General features: G+C 26.7%; 1 long non-coding RNA gene across 1 annotated transcript; it reads left to right on the top strand.

Moving 5' to 3' along the window:
• The first annotated feature begins 6,720 nt into the window (after nt 1–6,720).
• LOC111640260 lies at nt 6,721–11,248 on the top strand. Its single transcript, XR_002759245.1, has 5 exons — nt 6,721–6,803; nt 9,683–10,014; nt 10,101–10,464; nt 10,531–10,685; nt 10,750–11,248. It is a non-coding gene; the product is annotated as an uncharacterized LOC111640260 (long non-coding RNA).
• The last annotated feature ends 8,495 nt before the right edge of the window (nt 11,249–19,743 follow it).

Genomic DNA, 19,743 nt, shown 5'->3' with positions numbered 1-19,743 from the left:
ATATTCGGTAATTGCTGACTGGGCATAGAAAATCATCCTACAGGCCGCAGTTTCCCTAACATCGTTTTATATATTTATTTGCCCTTCCTGCAGTATATGTTACTATTTCCCTATACAGTATACATTTATATACTTTTTACATAGTACTGTATATATCCCATTCCATATATAGTATACATTTACCTACTTCCCTAAACAGTATATAACCCTGTTCCCGCTACAGTGTCTACACTATTCATAAATTTACCTTACCTTATATAATGTGTACTGTTTAGAGATATAGATATCTTTTAAAGGAATCATTCTATTCTGATGACGGATTTTACAATATAAATTCATTAACTTTAGTGTTTCTAAGAACTAAAAAATTTAAATTTATTTTAATTTTTTAGATGAAACTTTTTAATAACAGATTTTAATAAATTAAGAATCTAATTGTATATAAAATAATTTAAAAGCGTCATAATATATATTCATTAATAAATTCCTGGTAAAATCAACAGGATGTCGTGTGTTGTAAACCGGTCAAAAGGGGTGAAGTTCGATGACGTTTTAAAGCAATTTCTAAACAATAATCACGATGAATTTTTTTTAATTATAAATTTCCATCTAAAACATCATTTATTAACGTTTGGAATCAACAAAAATCAAATCGTTCGTCATCAAAGTGAAGTGACAAAAGGTAAGTCGCGTCATCTACTGGCTTCGTTGGTGCATAAATGGAAGGCGATTAACAGCAACGGGCGTGTTGCCTAGCAACATATGAGCCTGTGTGTGCCCTACTTAAATCTAATAACCCTTAGATTCGTCCAAGCGTTCTTCATACGTTCCTGCAGGTGTTTCGAGGGGATGGAACGTGCACGCGCGCACATATACACACGCGCGCGCGCGCGCACAAACACACACACACATATACACACACTTAGCTATATATTTATTAGTCGTTAAGAGGCGGTTGGATGAGAAATTAAACAGTTTGGTGATTGAATTCGCTTCCAATTTTGACAAATATTCGATTTGGAGAAACACCTAATCACAACGTTAAATAATATTTTGCTCAAATGAATCGTACAAATCACTGGTGATAATCACTCCACGTACTCTCAGTGATTCATTCGAGATTCGTTCGATAACCACCCACCTAAAGGTTGTATAAGGTAATATATAATACATATAAACGCTTATACAACCTTCCTAAAAACCTGGTTACTTAACTTATATTTTATAATAATTTTCTATAGATAAATCCTTCTAAAAAATCTGAAACTGCTACGTAACATTTTTGTGTCAAAACCGAAATTTTTTTCGGCGCCAGATCAAAAAACAATCAATATGTCTTGGATCTTTTTGAGGNCAGTGTCTACACTATTCATAAATTTACCTTACCTTATATAATGTGTACTGTTTAGAGATATAGATATCTTTTAAAGGAATCATTCTATTCTGATGACGGATTTTACAATATAAATTCATTAACTTTAGTGTTTCTAAGAACTAAAAAATTTAAATTTATTATTAATAAAATGATTTATTTAATACATTTTAAATCATCATTTAGTTTACTTAATACGTTTTTTTTTTATTATTTTTAATAAATGAAAATATAAAATCATCATCTGGAATAACGACATAAGAAAATGTAATTGAAATGATGCATTTTTGATTGCGTTTTGCTTTGGTCCATGATACAAACAATTCATTGAAGCTGAAACTACTTGGAAACTAATTTTGAAAGTATTTTAATACAGTCAGTAGTTCCATTTAAATGAAATGAATATTATATTAATACTTTTTGTTTGCTTCACTTTACAGTTTATGACTATATCCCCGATTTGATAATAGTATTTCTATACTTCTTCAGCTATTTTTAGATTCTAAACTGTTTTTTCTTCTCCTTTATATGGGGAGACATTATATACAACTAAGAAAGAGCGTTAAACACGAGGATAAAACAAACAAATAATAGTTAAAATGTAAATCTAGTATATAAATCAAAGAAAGATACCAATATCTAATTTCTGTTTGGTCCCACAGGGGAATTGAACCTACGTCTTTTGATAACGTGAGTTTAGTTGCTATCTGTATGCATCATCTTCTAGATAACAAGGTCTGACTACTAACTGCAAATGAAGTCAATGAGCGAGTCTTGTTATGTAAGAGATGCTGATCACTTATCTCTTTCTTCTAGCGAAACTCAACTTTGTCCTGTTTTCTAGAGAGATTCGACCTTATTCTAATGAGACTAAACTTTATCACGACTTTTAGTGAGACCTAACCTTATTCTGATGGGACCCAATCTTATTATATCTTAAACTTATTTCTCTTTTAGTGAGATTCAACCTTTATCCGTCTTCTAATGAAACTAAACCTTATTTTGATGGGACTGAATCTTGTTCTCTCGTTTAGTGAGACTCTCAATGCTACTCTTCTCCATTTCTTTCTATAGGATATATTTATCTATCATTTTATACAGAATATACCTATTTTTCTATACAGTTTATACAAGCTGTAACGAGCATATCCTTACTTTTCTATACGTTACACATTCATCTACGTTGCTGTACAATTTAATTCCCTGTTTCTGCATACAGTATACATTTATCTACTTTCCTATACAGTTGGCCTATACATCTCTACTTCCCTGTATAAAGACACATTTTATTTTGATAGAATTCAACCTTCTGACTAGAACTCCTAATAGAATTCTTATCATTTTATTATGGAAGGACGTGAGTTCGGTTCCTACTTGAAGTAGAAACAGTTTTAGTATATTTATATAATTTATAAATCCTAAATTTCACACATAGGTTAATTTACGATTAATATTTGAAACTAAACACAAGAAAAACATTAATTAATAAAAAATAACTAAATTATTCTTTACATTATTAAACATTAGGCTATATTTTACAGTGTTTTATTGGATAAATGTTGAATTATTCATACAGAAAATCTTAAACGATTAAAGCGCTTTATTCTATTTAAAAGCATTAAACAACATAATTTCCTTAAACAAAATAAATTTTTGAGCTTAATTTTCACATTATTTAGTCGTTAAAACACATTACAATGTCTCAAGATCCCCATTTTTATGCTGAAGTAAGATATTTACGCGTAGCAACAGACAAATAAAAACGTAATATTTGTAAAAATAAATATATTTTTATTAAAAATTACAAATTATAAATTTTATTTTATTTAAAAAATTAATTATAACAATATAAAAGGTATATATCATTTAAAAATACGAATTATAGAGTAGCGTGTTCTATTCATCAGAGCAGGATTAAACGTTTTAAAACAAGATCTTTATTATTTTTATTTTAAAAGAAACATTATAATTATTTTTAAAATTTATTTATTTATAGAAGCGTTAAACCTTTATTAACGGCAATGATATTAATTTTGTTATAGAAAAGGAACAATTTATTCCGCTCTGTTAATATTCGATTTAATATATTAGAATACTATTTATAGCATAAATATTGTATGCATCAGATAATTGCCACATAAAATTCTTATAAATTCAATATTGAAGAATTAATATTGTTATTTTTATTGTAGAAATTCATATTTTTATACTCTTTTGAGCGCATTGTTTTATTAATTTATTGGATACATTTTAAGATTTTTATGGTAGTAACCTTGAACAATACATAATATATCAATGAAAATATGCGCTTATAGACTATATTAATGCTTAAAACATTTTATAATTTATTCATTTTTTAACATTTATTTTCAGAAATAATTACATAAATTTTACAAGATTCGATTTTAATTAGCTTCTTGCTCTTAACCATTTGTTTGATCTCCACATTTTACACTAGAATTTTCAGTATTTTATACAAAAAATGCTTTGGTCAACCATTTTTTGAAGAATTTTTGAAAAAGAGAGAGAGAGGAAAAAAATAGAATTTTCGACATAAATATTCTTCAAAATATCGATTTACAATGCCAAGATCTATTTGTAAAATGACTATTTTTATCAGTTTCTTCCCCCTATTTTCAGTTGAAAATGTAAAGAATAGATGAATATAAATATTAAAATAAATTGTGAATAGTGTTTTTAATATATATTTCAAAAAATGTTTATAAAATTTTCTAATAAAATATATAAATAATCGATTATGACAAGATAAATCGTCATTGATAAACATTCAAGTCGTGTTTATCTCAAATATATTTTAATAAAATTATATTAATAAAAACGAGTTAAAAGTATTAATTAATAAATTAAAATATATAAATTTTAAGTATAAATAATAATTTAAACAACAGAATTAAAACAAAGAAATTAAAATTAACTCAAAATGACAACTTACACAAAGATCATCACCACTTGAAAAGTGATTAAAAAATTTTATAATATTTAACAAAATAAAGATTTATTTACGTTTGGAATTGGCAAAATTTAATAATTTTACAAGGATGCTTTACAGACGAACTCCTGAAGCAATCTGGAAAAGTAGGAGCCTTAAAGCATCATCAACTCATCTTCAGCATCAATGATCATAATAGAATTTGACGAATTTACATCCGACAAACCTCGCTGATTTTAAGATATGTTATCATAAGCAAATTCTAAAATATTAAATCAATAATTTTATCTATTTATTCATTCATTTTATATTAAAAAAAATTAAAAATTTAAATTTAAAATAAGAGAATTTGCATTATTTTATCTTTAAAACTTACAGATTTACGCTTCCTTCGTTACTGTATCGATTCAATGAATTAATACCGATGATATTTTAATATTAACATTATTTAAATTTGGTTTTTATAGAAAATGTATATATTTTTATTTAAATAATTTACTAAATTAATAATTTATAACTTTTAACGAGTGCTCATTTAAATATCTTATTCGGTATCAAATTGTAATAAAACATAATCATAATTTCACTATCATCGTCCATTAATCTGTAATAAATTATCTCTTTAATTATGTTTATCATATTATTCGGTCGACAGTCCTTAATTTGCGTGAAACGATCAGGAATTTCGAAGGAAGGAGTCGAATATGCTGGCTCCTGATTCATTTAATAAATATATTCTAATTTTTGTCGATCATAATTTATCTTTTCGAGTATATTTAATATTATTATTGAAATTAATTTATGATGTTTACTTTATATTCCTTAAAGGATTGTATTTTTGCACACTTCTTATTATAATAATTTACATTTTAAGCCGTATTATACATTTATAATCATATTCAGCAGGGCCTCACCGAGGTCGAGAGAGGCCCTGATCAATTTCCACTTGTGTAAATTGTCTGATGAATATCTAATATATAAACTATATGCCAACATCAGGCCCTATACGGGAGTTATATGAGTCTGTTAGCTATTGAGTAGGGCTTTATATTAATGTACAATTTATTTATATAGTTTGTAATTTTTTAATAATTTACAGTATTCAAATCTCTCAATTCATATGCCAGTTTATATTGGATAACTTAGAGGCTTTTATTTTGTATATTTACAGTACACTTCAATTGCATTGGTTACAATTTAAGCCCTTTATATAGGCCTAATCCTTTGTAATTTATACATTATGTAATTTATAATCTTATTGTTCCTATTTTTTGTACAATTTATACTTTTATAATTTACATTCTTTGCCTTGCAGTTTATAATGATATTGGCCAAGGCCTAATAGGTAAATATGAGATCTGGGCCAAAAAGTCCTGCAGCCCTCCAGTGATTAGTCTAACATTGGTATACAGTTTATATTTTTTGTATACTGTATTTACCTTTCATAATTATCATTTTATATTGGACAATTTACAGTTCTTTTTTAATTTTATATTTTAATTTGAAGTTTAAATTCTTCTTATGTCAGTACTTTGCAATTTACACTACATCATGCAATTTATAGTCTTGTTGAATCATTCATATAATTTGTATCGTCTTTTACATTAGTAATTTATATTTTTCCCTTACATTTAACAACTTTTTGTAACGCTAATTCATAATTTAAGTCCTTTTTCAGTTTATTTTTTATAGTTTAGACATGTTTTTTTTTCTGTCTAACGAATTACTTTTTGGTACATTATTCGTATTTTTACTTGTTTATTTTAGAGTTTATACTCACAATATGTTTTTGTGCATTTTATATACTTATAATAATTTATATTTTTTGCTTATAAACTGATGATTTAAAAATTTTATATAGTAAATCCAGAATAAGAATGGAACCGATGTACTCGACCTTGAATACGTATCAATCCGCTGTCGTAGCTGAAGAATTCGAAATTCAGACATTACGTCATATGACATCACGTGAAGTTTATTTGTTTTGTTTTTATAATCTCAAATTTGAAAACCTATTGGAAATTTCTAATAGATTATTATAACTCTTTCAAAATATCTTATACTCTAGTTTTCTTATAATTTTTATAAATATATATTACGTTCTACTTCATATTGAACACAGAACTATTTTCCTTCGCGTATGACTAATGAACATCTGCTCCGTTCTTATTCTGGGAAAGACTATACTGTAGTTATTTACATGCATTGGCATACAATTTTACGGTTTTTAATGTACATATTAAGCTTATATTAGTTTTAAATGACATTTTTCTGTAAAATTTACGCTAAATATAATTTTATTTTTGCTTAAAAAATTTAAATATATATTTTGTATTATTAACTCATTAATTGTCTATTTCTATTATTTTAAATAATATAATTTTTATACAATTCATAACAAACGGAAAAATGTTTTTAACATTTTTACTGCAACTAAACATCTTTTTTTAACGATTTTTCAACGGATTATATTTTAAAAAGGTAGGATATCGATTTTAATAGAATTCCTTTTTTAAACTCTCGATTTAATTTTGAATTATTTTTATCAAAGTTTCCGAATTCTAAAAAATCGATTCGATTGCTTAATCAGTTTACAAGCTTTCCATCCTTAGGTTAAAGGTCACATACGCTCGGTATGTGACCTTTACACAAGAGTACACAGACGTTCGAAAACGTAAACAGCATAAACAAATAGCTCGTTATATACATTTAAACCGAAAGACGAAAGCATAAAAATTTAACCATTTTTCTCTGTTTAATGAAATAAATAAAATATATAGTAAGAGGTATGTTTGCTAACCTACCGTATATTTTTGCTCTAGATTACTCAATAGATATCAATATTTCTATAATCCATTGGCACATCATGCAGCAATCTTATCTGGTAAATTAAACTCAAACTATAAGGATAAAATAACTTCTTGTATCATTTTAGTTACAAAAATTCTCTAATATCACTGAAATTATGACTGCTTTTATAAAACATGAAAAATAATAAGCTCCAGGTTTGCTTAAACGCCTGCAAAACTATATATCTGTTTACAGAACTTGTATATTGCTTATTGTCTTTGTTATAAGGTAAATCGCATCTTTACCGTTCTAATTGCAAGGACTTATATTGCATATTTTTCTTGCACTCGTTTCCCGTTTGTACGCCTACTAGCGTAATTAGGACCGATATTAGAGGGGCCAGAATTAGAACGTACAAACGCAGCGTTGTGGATGAAGAGTAAACTGAGATATTTTATATATGTGTTTGTTTGTCATATTAGATTTTTTTTCTTGTACTGTACTTACTTGAATTTTTTAAAATTTGTTTAGCTTATATACATAGGTAGGGCATCCCGGGCTCCTCCTTGTTTACGTTACTAATAACATTTTATATTAGCACAAATATAATTAAAATTTCATAGTTCTACTCTGGGGCGGATCTAGGTTTTTCGGGGCCTAGGGCTTATTGAAGTCTAATGGGGCCCATTTTTACCAAACCTAACCTAACCTATTAACTATTTTTTACTCTAGAATAAGTGCTCATTGTTAATGAAAAAGTATTAAAAATTTATGATAATAATTCAATTTTTGTGGGCCCTTGACAATAGGGACCCAAGGCTTAAACCCTATTAGTCCCTATGTAGATCTGCTCCTGGTTCTACTTCTACTTGTTAACCATCCGATATTATATGTAATAAAATTTATATAATCACTATAAACTATGAATTTCACTACATATAATCTACAAATATAGTTTACGTTCATTTCTGATTAATAATGATATTCAAGCATTAAAAACAGATGTTTTATAATCTTTCCCAGAATAAGAATGGAGCCGATGTTCACGAAGGAAAATAGTTCCGTATTCATTACGAAGTAGAACATAGTATATAGGTTATATAGAACATATATCAGAAAATTATAAGAGATGTTTTAACTCTTATAAACTGCTTAAAGTTTCCGACATTTCTCAGAAAATTTGAAATTATAATCACACAATACATATGACGTAATGTTTGAATTTCGAATTTTTTAGCTACGATGGCGGAGTTATATACATACAAGATCGAGCACATCGGTTTCCTTCTTATTCGAGGAAATACTAGTTATTTGAATAATAGATTTTAAAGGAAAATAAATAAAATTTAAAAGAACTTTTATTTAATTTAAAAAAAAATAAGGCACATATATTTTCCATTTTATTTCTAAGTGTTTTCATGTACACAGAGCAAGTTTTTGAAAATTAGCAACTATGAACCGTTGTTACACTATTATTCACGAGCATAGTTATCATGATGATTGTTGTTATGTAAATTTAGTGTATATATTAATGTGTAAATCATATGATTCATTCCAAAATATAAATCAAAATTTGGATAAAAATATACAGGATAACACAATAATCAGTTAACCATTGTAAAAACTAAATTACTGATTTAATGGTTACCAAGCTTCTATTAATAGTCTGAGGACTTATTACACCTTTTGGAGAATGTTTCACTTGAACACCAAAACTTTTTGGATGTTCTACTTTATTAAATATGTATTTCGGACAGTTCTATCCCTCCCAGTTTAACTAAATTACTGACTTATTCAAACAAGTCTATTATTTACGAACCTGTAAGCAGTAAACATTACATGAATTTTTAAGAGAAAAACTCATTTCTCTAAATTTAGTTTGTGTTTCACATTTACAAAAACATCCGGATTAAGCTGAACAAATACGGTTAACTGACTTTTGGACCAGCCTTTAGATTAAATCCACAGATAGAAAGATTTTAGAAAATATCTTTGATATACAAGCTGAAGTTTTAGTTTAATTTTTGTCCACAATTATTACATATATAGGACCTTGTAAGTTGAATTTGACCGTGAGTTCAGTTTCTTAATTAATGTCCATTTTAAATTAATACAATTAATTACATTCGAATAATCTTCAAATTTGTACTTAATAAAAATAGGAAAATTCATAAAATTTGTAGAAAATTATTCTTCGCCTTTTTAGAAGATTTGATTTAGAATGCTTTAATAATAGCCTTTAGCAAAATCGAAACCGAAATTAAGCCTTCAGGCTGAATCCCTAATTTAATTGAACAATTATGAATCTTAATATAAAAAATATTGACTTGGAATCTATACATCAGAGAGTATATTAAATAAATTTTATGTTGACGACGACGATGATGATGATAACGACGTTAGTATTTTATAACGTACTAAATGAGCTCTATTATCTCCAAATACAAAAGTAAAATCTATATAATTTTAAAAATAGAATAGGCCTAATTATAATTATAAATTCTAGTAGATTATAAATGAAGATAAAATCAATTTCAAATGTTGAAAACAATTTTTTGAAATTTTCTAAGGAAAGAAATAAGGTTGTATCGTAGAAAATCGTCCATTACAAGACAGATGCGTTAAGCCACTATGCGACGTGACCATGAGAAGGACGCAGTGCTAAGGATAAACAAATATCATAATAACTTCTGTTTGCGATATTGTACCACTCTGAAAATTAGTACATTTTGTTATACGAGTATGAGGAATTTTTTGATATTGAAATTATTTTCAACAGATAAGACATTTTTTAGTTATGGAAGGTAGAACAGAGTCATATGCAGGTATCGTCTTAAAATCAGTCAAACGTGTCTGAATCTCCTTCAACAAGCGTAAAATTAATATAAGTTCTGATACAAAAGTAATATTTTTCTCGTATATACTAAGTATTATAAAGAAATTAAGACAGATAATAACTAAAAATATACATTTTTTCACATTTTTTAGCTAAACAATGGACTAGAGTTAATCGTTTAAAAGCAGCTACAAAATAATTTTCTGAGTCTTATACCACAATGAAGAAGAATTCATATAAAGTAGACATTTTTACAACAGTAGTGTCAATTATAAACAGTAAAATTCACCATAAATCCATATAAAATAAGTATTTTTTCCTAATCTTGCCTTTACTGTAAAATAATGAAACATTTAAGAACATAATTAGAGAAAAAGCGCCAAAGTCAGACAGGCTCCCAGCTTATTTCACGAAAGAAGTGTTGCAGAGTAGCGTTAATTGGGATAAATACTTCACAGTCTTGTCATCAACCCGTGGTATTTTTATTACTCAGTTCTAGTTTCTCATCTATGAAAAGTATGTGGATTTTCATTCTTGCTATCCACGAAATTATTGAAACATTATCACTTTACTTCTGAACAGATAAGAGTTCGTTTCTCATTACTGACATGCAGTAGAAGAATGAAATTAACGGATTACTCATTTTGCTAACCATTTCTGACATACAATAATTGACGATGCCACATTGTTCCAAAAACATTCTTTTTTCCTAATCGGACTATCACGCGTTTCCAAAAGTAGAATCTCTACACTTTTGAACATCATTTTGAGTTCGACTAATTAGATCTTGTTTATGTTTAGATTGAAAGTTGTGACAGATGATGGAAGTAGACAAAAGAAGAAACTACCATGGCCTCAGAATCTACAGCTAGAGCCTTAGAATCTACGAGAGAGATGATGAACTGGAAAAAGTAGCGAAAATATAAACTACTTTAATGAGGTTATCACACTGAAAATGATGCTATCTGCATGTTTTATGGCAAAAAGTAGTTTTCAGATTGCCGGGTGAACTTTAAGTGAGATGTTTACAGTTCACTGATTGGGCCCATGTTCAGAAGTACAGGAAGATGAATATACTTGCAACTTTTGCAAACATTTTCATTCCTCAATACATAGCATGTTTAAATAAATCATTTTATGCAAAAATTTGTTCTCTTTTTCTCTTTCTCTTTTAATTTCCTCCTTAAAATTCCATATATATTTGAGGGTCCGAATAGTGCCGTAACTAGGCAGGTGCAACAGGTGCACCCGCACAGAGCCCACTTGAAAGGGGCCCAAAATGCATGCTTTTGTTTTATTATTTTCCCAAACCTAATTAATTAAGAGACTAAAATGCAAATTCTTGCACAGGGCACAGGGAATAGCTAGTTACGGCACTGGGTCCAAATTTGGAGCACTTTTTACAAACTGTTATTTTTGACACGGTTTCTAAATTCAAAGATACTGTTTACAAAAATTTTTAAATCTCTTCTAACGAAGGAAGTTCTTAAACATCTAATAAAAGAATGTTTTTGTGTTAAACGAAAATTTTAGTTTTAATATTATTAAAGTTATGGTGGTAAAACGAATTGGGAGTCCGACTTTGCTGAACTTTATACGAATTTCTTTACAATTCTTTATTGTAAATTATCATTGTATATTTTTTCGGGGAATAAGCTATGAAAAGTAAGTCTTGAGGTAAATAAATAAATAATAAGACAGGAAAGTATACACTTTAATATGTCATTGGATATTTTCTTGTTACATCATCCGTGTGATATCATCTATAAAGATTTTAAGTGCTTATTTTCACAATTTGAAGAGGAAATAGACTTAAATTTTCTAAAAATTTTACTTCTAATTTTTAATTCAGTTATTTATAATAACTGAATTAATAATGTAATTAAACATATTAAAATATTTAGAATTTGAATAAAGATTCTGTAGTTTTATTAGTTTCCTTATTATTTTTATACTAGGTAAATTGGCTTCTTATTCAAATAAAAATTGTTCTTTCTTTTTATTCTGTAACACAAATTAGTCCAATAGTTAGTTAACTACGTTTTATATTTGCGTGAATAGGTAAGTTCATGAATGTGAATTATAAATTAAATATAGAACAGCGTATTTTTCTTAAAAAAATTGGAGGAAAAACGAGAAAAAATTACATTCAAATTAATTCTATTTTTAGTTGATTAATTGCGATTTAGTCTTTACAATGTTCAAGTAAGTTTTGGAGTACTCTGTATTATTTTTAATTATAGTTATGATCATCTTAAATTATAATAAATATGATTGAAGTGAGTACAGTTATAAATTTACAATTAAATCTAATTTCTACATCAGTGTATTATTTTGTTTTTATTTTCAATTGAAATTTGATATCAATTAAAAATGATTGATAAAATTTTCTGATGTATTATTTTTTTAAAAATAATATAAAAATAAATTTTAGAGTACATTTTTCGTTAACTATGAAACAAAATTATTTCTATTCACCAAAACGATTAGTTTTGAGATATAACATGGCAGACAGACAACCGAAAGCACTTCTAAAATCATTTAAATCATACAAATATGTAGACCTAGCCTATATAAGTTTCATAGTTCTGTAAAGCCTGTATTCTGAACAATTTGCATAAAAATTGAGTAGTACAGTACTTTTTTCCTGTAAACAAATATGGATCATAATATATAATCCCGAATGAAAAAAAAAAAACAGAACAGAAACAAGTGTTTGAGTTTTCAAAAAAATATATTGAAAAATTGAAAATATATCTTTCAATATAAGATATATTTTCAATTGAAAGGCATGGGTTCAGTTTCGACGTTGAACTTAAACACATTTCATTGAATGGAAATACTAAAGATTACACTTTGAATATTTTGTGAAGAAATAAATAAAAATTCGTTATTACAAACTTTAATTAATGGTAATTAATAAACGATAATTTTAATTTTTAAGATATTTTAAGTATACATCATAATTTTTAACTTATTAATAAACTTTATTGCGCGCTTTACTTAACACATTACAGTATTTCAATTGCCAACTTTGTTGTTATACATTTTTTTATTATAAAAAATAGTGCTGAACGAAAACCAAGTTAAAAACATTAATTTAAACATTTTTTTATGTTTTTGTTAATTTTTCTGATTTTAATATTAATTTTTTAAGTCTTTTTTTAATTTACAAATTATATTAGTTACAAACTNAGTTTTTATTATCAAAAACGGAAATTTAATTTTTAGACAAAGTGTTGAAGTGAGTTTTTGGAAAAACTTAGTTCAAAACTCGTAGAAAAATAAATTGATATCAAAATTTGAACTAATTTTTGACATTATTTAAAGATTTTAAGATAAATTTTACAAATATGGGAGCCTTGGCAGAACTAAACATTCATTAAAAGTTATTTATTAGTCGTAAACGAATTTGATATTATAAAATGTATCATATTCTTACGGTAGATCTTATTAAATTTTAAGTATGCCCAATAAACATGTAGAAAGTTATTAATACATTTGTATGTGGCCGGAGCGACGCGGAGTGATGCGGAGTGATTCGGAGCGACGCGACAGATGCACCGGCATCGCGTGCCGGTGCATCTGTCGCGTCGCTCCGAATCACTCCGCATCCGATTTATGATGAGTTCCTTTTCCGTTTAACATCGCATTTCTTATTTTCAGTTCGAAGATATTTGAAATCATTTAAAAAAATTTTATGTTCTTTTTTCAAATATAATTTCATGTTCATTATTCTGACTATTATTTTTCTCTCGTTTCTTCCTTCAAGTCAATGCCCATGCTTTGATCATTCACGAGATCCACAACAAATATGATTCGTACTTTAATTGCGACTACATTATCTATTTTAAAGTATGTATTTCTAGAATTATCAAGCAACTTTTAACTAATAAGCAGATATCCACTTCTCTACCAACAGATTATCCATGTCGCTACCATTAAATTATCCATTTCTTCACCATCAAACATTCTTCATCTCTACTACCAGATCATTCACATCTCTACATCATCTACATCTACATCTTTATTACTAGAATGTTCACTTAGCTACCATAAGATTATCCACATATTTACCGCCAAATTATCTATACTTTTATTACCAAATTAGCATACATTAGAAAAGCACGGGAAAAAGCTTTGTAAGTAAAATAATATATATATATGTATACATACACACTTTAGGTTAAAAGGATGCACGTGATTCCTCTGTCCATCCCTGAATACACCTCTGAATTATCACTTTTATCATCAGATTATCTATAGCTTTATCAATAGATTATCCACGATTTTATCAGTAGTTAATCCACATTTTTCTCATTCGATCAGAAAAGTCAAAATTAGAAAACAAAACTTACACCATTTCAAACGCGCGATAAAAATTTTCTTTACTGTACATTAGTAAATTAATATATAAATTAGAGATTTTTATCTTTTGTTTATCAATTAATTTACATTATTTTTCATTAGGCCAGAATTTATTGCTAGTTTTAATCGATTAAAAAAAATGATATGAGAATAGACTTAGAAGATATATCAGCTTATACAAGATTGAAGATTTCTTTTATTTTTTAGAAATTAATTAACTCATAATTTACCGTGAATTATTAATAATTAAAGTTTTTATGCCGTGACAAATTACGATTTTACGCAAAATTCTCTCATTCGAAATGAAAATAATTATGAAAAAAAATATCAATTTTGGTTCTAAAAAGGTTTATAAGTAGATTTTATTTTTTGTAGTTGGAAAATTACTTATAATAAGTGAAAAAACGAGTGATTTTTTTATTATAACACTAAGTTTTTAAAAAATTTTTGACAGTGTTTTAACCTTTAAATATTTTTAAAAATTACTCGAGTTTTTTAGAGTTTTGGATGTTTTAAAGACGAAATTCTAAAAAGCCGTGTATTTTTTAAAAATTGTTTTATATCATACTTCAAAAACACTATTAAAATCTTAATTAAAGTAGCATTAAAACAAAGTTTTAATCAAAAACTTTTAAGGAGAAAGTGTTCAGTTTAAAATAATTGAGATGTTTTTCTATAATTAAAATTATTATAAAATTAGATCAAAATATTAAAAATAATATGAATTTTTAAAAATAATTATGTAGCTAAATTGAAAATAAATTTATCTACATAATTTTTCAATGGAAAACATATTTATATCCGATCACATTTAATTAAGTTTTTACAGTTTTAAGCTTAATATAAACAAAAAATTTTTAGGAAAGTGTATTTAATAATGATTCAATTCATATATTAATATATAATTACGGACATTTTTTAGAAGTTAGAGCCGCTTAGAATATTTAACCACTATTTCAATGTGTAAACAAAGCAGAAACAGGGCTTAAATGAGGTAGAAACGAAACATAAACGTGGTATAAAGAAGGCATAAAGTATGTTTTTATTAAGTTTTGAAAGAGAAACAGAATTTAATCAATTAAATATTGGTTACATTATTTAAATTATGATAAATAAAATAATGTACTGTTACTACGGGCCTTAATTATTAAATGCTCTGGATTAAAATTAATCATTAATGTCAGCTTCTATAATTAAATATGATAAAGTCTTCAATAATCAGCTTAAAAATTTGAATAATTTAATCAAACTCTTATCGAAGTAATAGTGATTATTCGCAGTTTTTTCATTACTTGTGCCATTTAATAAGAATTTTATTATGTAAATAAAGGCAGAAATTAGGTTAAAAAAACACGAATAGAAAATAGTGGAAACTCTCTTGAAATTAGTTATTTCTATTACTTTACAGTAATTATTATTTAAAGTTCTTTAACATTAACTTTAATCAATAATCACAAACTGTAAGAGAAACATGAAAGAAATTAAGTTAAAACTAAACTTGATAATATATTGTATGTTCACAGTAGCTTACAGCATACATATAGAGTTTATGATAGATGAACAACAGCGTGTAATTCGATAGTATGACAATTATACGTTATATAATTGGCGGTATATTAGGGTCCTATGTCTGGTATAACTTGGTAGATTTTAATTTTAAGGTATGACTTTTGGGTTATGATCTCTGGCTTATGACTTTCAGGCCTGGAGAATACTCGGAATGATGTATTCAAAAAATGTATCTTTTTCTTGTATCTTCACCTCTCTTTCCTATCTTATTTCCTATTCCTATTTCCTTTCTATTCGTTGCTTTCTTTTAGTCTACATTGTAATCATTAGTACAATGAACTTAGAACTAAATATCTGTTTCATCAATTAATATATTCGAATTTTGCTCTCAAATTTCTATTTTAGTGCTTTCATTTATGCAAAAATAACTAAAATAGTGTAATTACGATTTGCAATACAAATATTAAATTATATAAAACCTTCATACATTCATCAAAAACTTCCTTTTTATGTAAATTACCCTTATCGAATTAAAATACGAAGTTTAATTCTAAAGAATCCCATTATCTTTTTTTTTTTATTTGAGAGAAATTCACAATGTCACATTGGAGCCATTCTCTGAACATCTAAAATTCTTGAAATTAAAAAAGGGCAAAGATATATTTTACAAAATTTTTTGAGCCAGTAATTTTCTATAGAAAATTGAGCCAGTAAAAAAATTACTGGCTGAAAAAGGGACAGACTGTACTTTTGTCCCTGAAAATTGTAGACCTGTAAACGTTATATAATATATCAAAAACATCCTTGTGCCCCTGAAAAATAATTGTCTTGGATTCATCTACATTCCTCTTTCAAAGAAACTGATTGCTCTGCAATTTGAAAAGACTGTAGACTTAAATTCTCACTGTCGTCCGTCTGTTCGTATATGTGTCTGACCTTCTTTAATCTCGAGAACGGAGTTAGATAGATTAAAGTCGAGACCAGATATGGAAAGCTTAGAGGTAGTAGACCCCGATTAACTATATATAAACTTCCGATACAAGCCGAAAGTCACGTCATTTCAATTCAAAAATTTCCTCTGAAAGGAGAACAGGCACGACTCTATTTCTAGCAGAAAAGTATGATGTACAGGGGCAAGACACTACTAATTTAAGGTAAAGAACATATATTTTAAATTAAATAAATTCAAAATATATATTCAGTAATACTATAAAATATATAAAATTTATTTTATAAATCTAAAAATTTTTAGAAGTCTTGATAACTTTCCTGCAACTGAAACAATGTGTACAGTACTTCAGGTTTCCACAATCTTCTAAAAAATCTTAAGGCAGTTTTTTAAATAATAATAAACGAATTGTTTCAAATTTAAATAAAACATTACAAGAATTATTATTTTATTACTGTTGTGCCAAATTTACTTATGGAAATAAAATTATAATTAAGATACTCTTTAATAAAATTGAAGTTTGAATATGAATTTCTTTACGAATTTATGTTATATTTTTACAGATTAAATTTTGCATCAAAATATTATTAGTTAAATTTATAAATTTATACAAGATAAAATAATATTTTTCTTTATAAATTTTGTTTCAAAGCAATCTCTTCTTGTTGGTCTTTCAAAAAAGACTGAAATCCTTTGCTAACTACAAAAAATATCTCTAAATTTTCAGAAATTATATAAAATAATTATAGGAATTTCTATTATTACATATAGAAGAAGGAAATAGATTTATCACTTTTACAAACTTTAATGGCTTAAAGTATTTTAAACATTAATTATAAACAATGAAAATTAGTTTAAAAATGCAATATCTTTAATGACCGCAATATATTTCTGCTTACTAGGACAATAAAATATTAATTTTATTGGAATAATAATTTATATAAAGATTTAAAAATAGCTGAATTTTATCTGATATATGTCATTTAATTTTACTTAAAATTCCACACAAGTTTACGATATTTACGAAAAAAATCCATAAAAAAAGATGGTTTACCCATACGGCTCTTGCATTTCAAACGATATATTTACACTACTATTCGATCCATTCCAAAAAATCTTACGGTTCTTGCAATTATAACAATATATACTGCATTACCACCGAATCCATTCTAAAAAATCATATCTCCTTTCAATTGAGACTATATAGGCTGTACTCCACTATAATACTTGATCCATTCTAAAAATTCTTCATACAATTGTTCCAGTAAGAGCAATTTGCAATGTATTAGATCCATTCAAAAAATTCTTCAAACAGTTCTTGAATTGTCCTTTGAAACAACACATACTGCACTATTATACTAGTACTCGATTATTCTAAAAAGTCTTCACGTTCTCTTCCTGTGACTGAAGCAGTATATACTGCACTACACCTCGATTTATTTTAAACACTTCACACTACTCACAACTGTTCAGCATATATTTTAATTACAAGAGCCTTACGAAGACTTTGAATATTAGACAAATGATATTCAGTCTTCGTAATAATTCTTGTAATATTTATTTAAATTTGAAACAATTATATATTATTTTAATTTCTTGATTTTCTAAAAAATCTTCAAAAAAAAAGGCATTAAGGATTCATGCATCTTTAACAAATTATCTTCACACCTAACTGTTTTTTTATATCTACATTTGTAGATGAATGTTTAAAATGAAGGCGCAAAGGGCCAACATACTTAAATTTAAAGATAACATCTTGGTTCCCTCCAAATCTTCCGCTCATTTACGTAATTAACCATTGGAACAGAGCAGAAAAAATTTATTATTATTGGCTTATCCAGATAATCGTCACAGATATCGATTGAAAGAAATTAATTATTATTATCAGAAAAGAGTGAGAAAGTTGAACAAATGACCTTGAACTTCGACCCTTAACCGTGACCCCGACAACGTTAATGCTCAAATAATTGTCGAAATAACTTTTTAAAAAAAAAACGCAAAATTTTTAAAATTCCACGTGGAATTATAATTAAAAAAACAACGTCTGATTATAATTAATAGCGATTCTTTGTTATTTATTTTAATTAAAACACATTTTTTAAATAAAAAGAAAAACAAATTTTATCAGCAGGAGAAGCATAATTAAGTGAAAGATTTGATATTCGTGGTGAGAATTAAATGAGTTTTTTTTTAACAGAAATTTTTTTTTATTTTAATTGACAAATTATATAATTTTTAGTCATAAATTATTTTATTTCGAGTATATTTCGGTATTAAATATATCAAAAACATCAAAAATATGTAGGGTGCCTATAATTCATTTAACCAAGACTAAATTGCAATTAACCAAATTAATACATTGTTCTATACTCATTTTATAATTCACATTCACAACTGTACGCGAACATACACACTCGAAGCGTTAACTGACTTATGGGCCACCCCGTCTCTAATACAAGATGGGCGTGATTTTATACTGTTTTGATACTAGTTTATTAACAATTTTTATACAGTTTATTTTATTGTTTTTTTTTAACAATGTCATCAGTCAATTAGCGTATAAATCAGAATCTTTAGTAAAGTAACTTCCTTTTTAAAGTGTGTCGTGTTAATTTCCTAATTTTGCATCCGTTAAAATGATTAAAATATAATAGAATAAATCTTAAAAGTTATTAACAAAGTTTATCCTTCTGAGACCGTTTTATTTCTTAATTTGTTACAAATAAATTCAAGTCAGTAACATAAAGAACTTGATAAAGATCTAGTACGAGGAGGAATTAAATAGAGAATGAAGAGGAGTTAAAGTACTAATTTCGATGATGGTTTTTTAATAATTAAAATAATGTCAATGCCTAATGACCGCAATATATTTCTGCTTACTAGGACAANCCGTTAAAAGCAATATTAAAAGATTAAACGTAATAACAAATTGATGATGATAATCTTCGGATTAAATTGTTACATAACAT

The sequence above is a fragment of the Centruroides sculpturatus genome, unplaced genomic scaffold (genome assembly GCF_000671375.1).
Source record: "Centruroides sculpturatus isolate CEXI.00-Female unplaced genomic scaffold, Cexi_2.0 scaffold1364, whole genome shotgun sequence".
Lineage (NCBI taxonomy): Eukaryota > Metazoa > Arthropoda > Arachnida > Scorpiones > Buthidae > Centruroides > Centruroides sculpturatus.
The sequence above is the reverse complement of the archived record's forward strand: the minus strand, read 5'-3'. Positions and strand labels throughout refer to the sequence as shown.